Source organism: Cebus imitator, unplaced genomic scaffold, assembly GCF_001604975.1.
Source record: "Cebus imitator isolate Cc_AM_T3 unplaced genomic scaffold, Cebus_imitator-1.0 Scaffold40, whole genome shotgun sequence".
Lineage (NCBI taxonomy): Eukaryota > Metazoa > Chordata > Mammalia > Primates > Cebidae > Cebus > Cebus imitator.
In genome coordinates this window covers 4584780-4594334 of record NW_016107355.1, presented here as the reverse complement: position 1 = coordinate 4594334, position 9555 = coordinate 4584780, and the positions used below count along the sequence as shown (strand labels likewise).

At 32.5% G+C, this 9555-nt stretch overlaps 1 non-coding gene across 1 annotated transcript; it reads right to left on the bottom strand.

Annotated features, from left to right (window-relative positions):
* Window positions 1–9128: 9128 nt before the first annotated feature.
* Window positions 9129–9292, bottom strand: LOC119470794. Its single transcript, XR_005199758.1, has one exon. It is a non-coding gene; the product is annotated as a U1 spliceosomal RNA (small nuclear RNA).
* Between the last annotated feature and the right edge of the window lie 263 nt (window positions 9293–9555).

The window sequence follows — 9555 nt, the reverse complement described above, 5'->3', positions numbered from 1 at the left end:
TGGAAAGCAGAATTCTCAGCAAACTAACACAGGAACAGAAAACCAAACACCTCATGTTCTCACTCATAAGTGGGAGTTGAACAATGAGAAAACATGGATACAGGGAGAGGAACATCACACACCAGGGCCTGTTATGGGGTGGAGGCCTAGGGGAGGGATAGCATTAGGAGAAATACCTAACGTAGATGATGGGTTGATGAGTGCAGCAAACCACCATGGCAGGTGTATGCCTATGTAACAAACCCGCACGTTCTGCACATGTATCCCAGAACTTAAGTATAATAATAATAATAAAAAGAAAGAACGACAAATTATTTTTCGTGTTCTGGAGGCTGGGAAGTCCAAGATCAAGGTGCTGGCAAATTCAGTGTCTGGCAAAGGGGCAAAGGAGGCTTTCTCTGCTTCAAAGATGGCCACCTTCTGTTGCATCCTCACATGGCAGAAGGGAAAAATATTTGCACATCCATGAGGTAGGAGAGCTCTAATGACCTAATCACCTCCCAAAGGCCCACCACCTAGTACCAACACCCTCGAGGGCAAGTTGTCTCTTATCAACTTTGTTTCACACATCCAGGTCCATAGCACCTTGGGTGAGCCTGGACTCAAAGACTTTTGTTTTGTTTTGTTTATCCTTGCCTTTATGTTTCATAAGGAACATAAAAAAATACAATCTGTCTATTTATATTTTTCATATTATTTTTCTTTAAGAAGATGAAAGATTTGTTTTAGTTTGAAAGACAATACTTATTTTTTGAAAAAAAAAAGTATATACTCAATTACTATTTATGCAAAAATGCATTAAAGATATGTTCTAAAATGGAGAAATTTAAGAAAAAATGGCAAAAGCTAACCGTCTCTGCTAACTAATGTAAAAGGTTGCACGAGCAGTGTACTTTTATAAAACATCTATATTTATCATACAGTCATATGACCACATATATTCTTGGCAAGGTAGATATGGAATTATCTGATTTTTGTTTTCCTTTGTTCAGCTTTTCTTATAACAAAATAAATGAAAACAAAATAATACTCAGATTTCACAGCCCTTTGTAAAAGACATTTAAATGTTGATTTGAATTGTTCAGACACTGTGAAGTCACAGAGTAAAAATACAATCAATGACTAAAATTTTCATTTGCTATTTTCCTGCAATTTTGGCAATGTTCCAATAGACAGTCCTGTAGAGTGTACATCTGTGCACTTTTCAAAATCTCATCTTGTAGTAAAAGCAAGGAACTGACAGATACTATTGTAGCCTCAATCTAGACTATTTTATCTTGTTATTGATATTTAAGTTACATAATTCTAAAAGTGCTAGATTTAAATTGTTCCATTTTCTTATTTTTTCTTAGGCCAAAAGCTAAGATTAAATCTTTATGACTTAAATGAATGCTCCTTTACTGAAATAAACAGTTGTCATTTTGTTACACTAAGGGTTAATCCAGGGTCTTTATTGCAGGCTGCTGACATGTTATACATTTACATTTTTGTATATTGACTATCTCTGTCCATACTAGGCCAAGTAATTATCTATTCTGATTATTGCTGTATTCTCACGCCTAGGACAATATCTAGGACTGCACAGGCACTTCAAATATATTCTTGAATGATGATTAAAGGAAAAAACAAATGACAGATACATGCTTTACTCTTTAAATCTGTTTTTTGTTCATCAATTTTAATATTTATTTCATCTCTTAAAAAATATATATATATAAAACTTATTGCCTAACAAAACAAAAGATAGTTTTACAAATATTCTTACCAGAATATGTCATTGTTACACAGAGAATTAGAAATGTTTAGAAAGTGTTCATATCGTGAAATGGAAATATAGTAAATATGAAACATGAGTTTTGTGTGTGTTGAATTTGAAGAGATAGTAGGGTTCAAGGAAATAATTTAAAAGCAGTTGCTGATGTGGTTGAGAGCTGTAAAACATGGTAATAAATAGCTGGAGCTTTAAGTCCTTAATCTTATTATTTTTAGTATAGATAACTTTCTTTGTTTAATTGGTTATATTAAAATTTTAAAAATTGCTATATTAAAATATTAAAACTGGAAATATGGATTTGTACATAATAAAAAAGCATATTTAATTTTAAGACTCCACATTGCATTTGTAAACCCCAGGGACTAAAGTGTAATCAATAAATTTCCTATGCAAATAGAGACCTGGATAGTGGTGAAAAATGAATCACTGACCTCATGGAAATAAGAATACGTAAGTCAAAATGAAAGAAATAAAATTTGAATATTATATGAAGGAAGCAAGTCCAAGATGATTATAATCACTCTAGGATAGCTATTTTTGAGCGTCCCTAACTGTTCTCTCAAATCTACCATGGTTATCACTTATAACCAACCACCTTTCATTTTGTCAAATTTTCAGAATAACTCTTCACATCATTATTGAAGTTGTACTTCAAGACTTCAATTTTAAAGGGTTCAATTATAGTGAAATGGGAAGATCCCAAGAATATGTAACTAGATCTATACCCCTTTTGAAGTTAAAGCTGAAGTTCCCAGACCAAAACATCAAGAATGCTCTGGACAAGAGAGGCCAATATGTAATAATGAAGAAAAATTTTTGCCGAAGCCCTGTAGTTCATAAAAGTTTTTGATGATGTTTTCAGACATGCAGCAAGAATTGAAAACAACAAGTAGCGGACAGTAGCATGCAATGACTAAAGGTTAGGACCAAGTCTCTGGTTTGTTTGGAAAAGATGTGAAAACAAAGCTGAGCCCCATTCTGGAAACCACGTAGAATGTGACCCACTAGCAAGGATGAACTGAGCTTCCATGGCTAAGCGAACACTCTTGAACTTGTAACAAAGACAGTAAAATAATGCTAGGGAATTAAAGAAGTTGTATTCCACTGAGGTCAGTATTTGAGGTCAAAGAAATAGTAGAAATTGAGAATCAAGCAGACATTGATTAGAAATCACTTGAAATAAAAATCATTGTAATAAAAATTGTCTAGTAGGTGCTTAAACATGGAATATTATGAAATTTCAAATATGGTTACTAGAAAGTAACTACATTCAAAATTTTAGACAATATAAATATAGAAAGGTTGTTATAAACAAGCAATTAAAAATTAATGATATAGTAAACAATCAACTAATAGTTGCTATCATATTCCTTGTTGTATCCTTATATCTGTATAAAGAAGTAATTAATTATTTAAGAAGAATTACAGAATATACTATTTAAAAAATACAGAATTGTATTTTTTTAATATTAAGTCTAAAGCTGCAGTTTTCATGGGGGAACACTGTCAGCTTTGGAAAGAGAATTGCATGAAATTCAGAAAATAAGTTGACAAGTACTCTTTCTTCTGTAATTCCTGAAAGCATGTGAGTAATGTTAGTATTATTTCTTCCTTAAAAAATTGTTGGATTTGAGGCCAGGAGTGGTGGCTCACACCTGTAATCCCAGAACTTTGGGAGGTCAAGGCAGGCAGATCACGAGGTCAGGAGTTTGAGACCAACTTGGCCAATATGGTGAAATCCCATCTCCACTAAAAATATGAAAAATTAACCTGATGTGGTGGCGTGTGTTTGTAGTTCCCGCTACTTGGGAGGCTGAGACAGGAGAATCACTTGAACCTGGGAGGTGGAGGCTGCAGTGAGCTGAGATCACACTGCTGCACTCCAGCCTGAGTGACAGAGTGAGACTCTGTCTTAAAAAAAGGACAAAAAATGTGGAACTTTAATACTAAACTGTAATGGCCTTCATTGTTCCTTGTGGAAACATTCTTTAAATTGTAAGCTATCAGATCAGGTGTGATGGGTCCTGTCTAAACTCAGTTACTGTGGAGGCTGAGGCAGAAGGATCCCCTGAGCCCAGGGATTCGAGGCTATAGTGGATTATGATCACACCACTGCACTCCGGCTTGCACAACAGAGTAAGAACCTGTCTCACACTTTTAAAAAATGGAAAAAAAACTGTTCCTCCTCTAGATAACACTGGGAGAAATGCCTGATGTAGGCGACAGGCAGATGGAGACAGCAAACCACCATGGCATGTGTGTACCTATGCAACAATCCTGCAAGATCTGCACGTGTACCCCAGAACATAAAATACAATTAAAAAAAAAGAAAAAAACTGTTAATAACTTTGCCATCTTATTGCCAATGAGTGTCTTCTCTTTTATCCTTATCAGTCTAGTTAGAAGCTTATTTATTTTATTTATCTTTTCAAGAAATCAGCTTTTAAAGTCATTGATTTCCTTCCATGTTCATTCTCTTTTTCAAAGATTTCTGCTTTTACCTGTATTATAACCTGCTTTCTAATATTTTGGTTTTAACTTTATCTTTTCTTTCTTAACATCTTAAATTAGGAACTCATTTCTCATTTCTACTTCCTGAATTTTAAATCTTTCTCCCTTCCTACTGTAAGAATTTAATATCTTTCTTAATTTCTTAAGAACTCATTTCTCATTCCTACTTTCTGAAATATTAGATCTTTCTTCTTTTCTGCAATAAAGATTTAAGACTATCAACTTTCTTCAAAACACTGCATTAATTGTCTCTCTTAATCGTGATATGCAGTATTGCATTCTTATTTAATGTGCTTCAAATTATTTTCTAACTTTTTGGGAGTTCTTTAATTCATGAATTATTTTGAAGTATGCTGTTCAATTTCCAAATTTAATTTCAATTTATTATAGTTACAGAATATATTCTGTATAATTTTAATATTTTAATAATTTATTAAAAATATGAAAATTCATATTACCTTAGTCCAAAATATATACAGTGTACATTAAAAATAATGCACAATCTGACAGTTTTTGGTGAGGAATTCCATAGATATAATTTAGTAATGATAGTTAATAATGCACTTAGGTCTCTTTGTTCTTTCCAATTATTTTTTCTAGTTTTTTTATTTATTCCTAGCAAAGGATTTTAAAATCTTGTCTGCTTATTGTTTATTTTTTCTTTTAATTCTATTCATTCTTCTTTATGTATTTTTAAGTTCTGTTATGTGCAGACACATTTATTATTGTTATATCTACTCAGTGAATGTCCTATTTTATTATGAGATGTCCCTTTCTATATCTAGTAATAGTATTAGTTATGACACGTATTTTCCCTGATATTATTACAGCCATTCTTGACTGCTTACTCTTCCTGATTGAATGATTTATCTTCTTCCAATCTTTTACTTCTAGCATGTCTGAGCCATGTGTTTCTCTTAAAGACCCAATATCACTATGTGTAGACTCTTTTATTCTTTCTGGGAATCTCTAATTTTAAACTGGAGTCTTTACTCAATTAACATTTATGCAATTATTCATGTGTTTGGATTAAATGGTGCATAATGCCATATTTTTATGTCCATATCCTTCTTCATGTTAGAATTTGCATACATACTACAATTACATTGATCATAACGTCCCAAAACAATTTTTTAATGATTCAAAAGACATCTATTATCTCACATACTTACTTTTTTGGGTCAAGAGCAGTTAGATCTACTTTTTAACAAAAATCCATGAAACAATACAATTTTATTTACTTCAGTTTTCGTGTTGTACTTTACATCTCTAAAGCCGTTTATCCTGCGTATCTACTATTGCGTGTCCTATGACCTACAGCTCCCCATTTCTCCTCCAAAACCTTTCCTGCCACTCATGGTAACTATCATTTTATGTTCTGTCTTTGTATATTTGAGCTCCCCCCGCCTTATTCTGCATATTATTGGGATTATGCAATAGTTTTATTTCTGTGCCTGTCTTATTACTATTAGGATAATGCCCTTTATACCCACCCACATTGTAGGAAATGGCAGAATCTCCTTTTTTAAAGCTAAGTAATAATTCTTTCTTTTACTTTTCTTTTGAGACAGGGTCTTGTTCTGTTTCACAGGCTGGAATGCAGTGGTGCAATCTCAACTCTCTGCAACCTTTGCCTCCTGGGTTCGAGTGATCCTCCTGCCTTGCCTCAGCCTCTCAGTTAACTGGGACTATAGGTGCACACCACCATGCTTGGCTAATTTTTACATTTTATGTAGAGACAGGGTTTTGCCATGTTACCCAGGTTCGTATCTGAGCTCAAGTGATCCACCCACCTTGGCCTCCTAAAGTGTTAGGATTACAGATGTGAACTACCGTGCCTGGCCATTATTATTTCATTATATTTAAAAAACATTTTCTTTAGTGATTTGTTTGCTGATGAACATACAGATTGTTTCCATATATTGGCTTTAGTGAATAATGATGCAATGATAAAGGGTCTGCATTCTTACTGAGTGAATTTTGGCTGTCTTCTATGGAATATGGTAGCAATTGCTGCGTTATTTTCTGCTACCCAATTAATGATGAAACAAGCTGAAGATAATAGAATAGTGTTTATTATTGACTTGATATTTTTGGAAGTGTTGTTACTTAAATTGTCCTTTTCTGATTTTGTCAAAACAATTTATCCTGTAAAAATATTTAAGATTATTTACATATTGTCATTGATCTGAAATAGTGCTACTGTGTATTTAAATGTGCTCCTCTGTTAGTTCTTCCTTCTAGTTACTTTGTTTTCTTCTCAACTATTGGGGAATTATATTGCATGATCACACGCTATAATGTTTTACTCCCTTTCTTGAAAGGTTCACTTTAAGCTGTTTAATTCTCTGTAAAGCCTCTTTGAAGGCTGTAAGAAGTTGTCACCCAATTCTAAGTTTATGGCGCTGTTTAAATAATGGTTTTCAGTGATATAGCTTCTACAGTTAAGTAGACTGTGTTCCAAAGTAAAACGGGCAATAACTTAATCACCTCATTCACAGTCTTGGATTTTTATCTTATATTTTGAATAATTTCTTATAACTTATTGTATTTTAATTTCTTATAGTGTGTAATTTTCTTGTGCACTTTAAGAAATGTCTGATCATTTTTTTCCGAGGATTTTGCTATTGATCTATCAATAGTATAGTGTCTCTATTTGAGATTGCTTAATAATTCTTTTAAAAATGTTATATATCCTAAACTGCTGTATTAAAAAAATCAGAGTTGATTTTGATCCATCTATCTGTTGATCTATCTATCATCTGTGTATCTATTATTTACCTGCTTTTGTTCCTCTAGTCTTTTAATTTAGTAACCTAGACTTACTTCATATATTTAATCATCTCTATTTTCCCTTTCATATTTTAAAACTGAAGCAGAAAGAAGTTGACTCATCTGTGTGAAGGCGAGTGGCTCTTATCGTGTAACACACACTCATGCTGCAAGTTTGGCAGGGACCCGGTCATCATCCCAGAAGGTCTCCAGTGTCAGAATGCAAAGGTTTTAGTCTCATGCACTTAACCCAACTAAATGTCCTGGAACCAGATGAGAGTTTATACAGTTTGCAAGCACAAGAGATAAACATGTATGAGGTTAAGAGTGAATATTTGACCATTATTTATTCTGCAGAGATGAGTGATAAAGAGGTGGTAAAAATATTTTGTAATATTTTGTTGAGCTATTTCATTTTTTACCACTATTTCTCTCCAATTTTTACCTTCCTCTTTGTCATATCTGTACCCTAAAGTGATGCTTAGGGCCTGTGGTGGTTCTGATGAAATGATCCACAGCTCCTTTTATGCATCTTTAAACTTAAGCTTCTGCACTTTTGCCCAAGTAGCCGATACTCATTCAAATGTTGTTACTCTGCTATAAATTAATTGATAAATCCCAGAGTGCAATTCTGAATTCCAAATTCCATGTAATAGAGCTGGATAGAAAGATATGAGGGGACATATATACACACACACACACACACACACACACACACACACATATATGCACTTCATATTTACATATACCTAAATATATATCTCTAAAATATTGAGAGACATGTTTAACATATAAATCTATATGAATATATATATATATTTAATGTTCTTTAAAGAAAATTAACCATCTTTCAAAACTAAATGCAAACAATTTATCAGAGCAAGGTTTATTTTATGCCCAATTGAAAAGAAACATATCTTTATTGAAGACTTTTATGTCTCTTCATAAAATATAAAGGAATTAATGACTACAGTAACAAAATTATATGAGCAAGACATGAAGGGTTTTATTATTGTTATTATTCAATGCATAATACTTTGATATTTTCTAACCTTTACTTTTATTACTTTAAATATCAAGACATAGAATCTTTTCCCTAAATCCATTGTAGTTTGCTCTGGTTTTTCTTTTTTCTCTATAACAGCTGTTGGTGTTATTAAAGATATTAATAATCTGTAACAGTAAGAGTTTTGTCAGTTTGTATTTTATTTGTCTAAAATTTCAAAGTAAGAGAATATATATTTATTATAATAATGATTTTAAATTTTAAGAAAATGATGTGCTAAATAGAATCTTTAAAGTTAAGTAATTCATATTCTATGTTCTTAATTCTTTTGAAATCCAGTAGATATACAATAAACTGCATGCATTTTAAGTGAAAAACTGCTTTTAGAAATTTCTCACTGAAATAATTGCCATAGTCTTCAATATATAGACAACTTCCTTCACTCCAAAAAGTTTCCTCATGCTCTTTCCAGCCAAGGGTTACCTCAATTGCATGACCGAGGCATCTATTCATCTATTTTTTGTTACTATAGATAGATTGGTTTTGCCTTTTTGAGATCATAGATTTATTAGTTCGCCTTTTTTTTTAGAATTTGATATAAATAGTTTGAGACAGCATTTACTCCTTGATGTATGGTTTCTTTCACTGGGCAGAGGTTTTTTTGAGGCTTAGCTGTGGTATTGTGTGTGTGTGTGTATTACAATTGCTGAGAAATTTTTCATTATGGGACTCCAGGCACTCTTTATCCATTAGCACATTGATAGACATTAGGCTGTTTCTTATATTGGGCTATATAAGAATTTATAATTTTTTGCTAAAATAATAAATATAATTAAACAAATAGAGTCCAAATAATACTCAAATGTGAAAGAACTGGAGTGAACATCTATAATTTAGAAATGAGTGTATAGCTACACTTTTATTTTACTAAATAATATTTTTATTTTATTTGTTAAATATAGTACAGTGACATTGATTTGGAGTATAAATATAGGATGGGATTTCACAGTGTTAACTATGTTACCTATAGAGGCTACATTTTTTTTCTTTTTTTTTTTATAAAACCAGGGGAAAGTGCGAATGCAGTCCCCCACTACCACAAATTATGCAGTTGAGTTTCCCGCATTTGCGGAAATCTCAGGTGTCAGCACATCCGGAGTGCAATGGATAAGCCTCGCCCAGGGAAAACCACCTTTGGGATCATGGTATCTCCCCTGCCAGGTAAGTATAGAGGCTACATTTATATTCACCAAAATGACATCATCCTTACTATACCTCTTCATCTTTGAGATGTTGATATGGAGAAGGAAGACAAGAAACCAAGGCAATGTACTTTAACTTGTGAAGGTGGGGAGGAAGTTATTAGATTGCATTGGCTATGTTACTCATGAAAGTATATAGATGTAATTAACATATTTATTACATTTGTCATAGTTAAATACATTACCTTACTTAAATTCCAAAGAAATAAAATTTACAAATTAGTCATGTT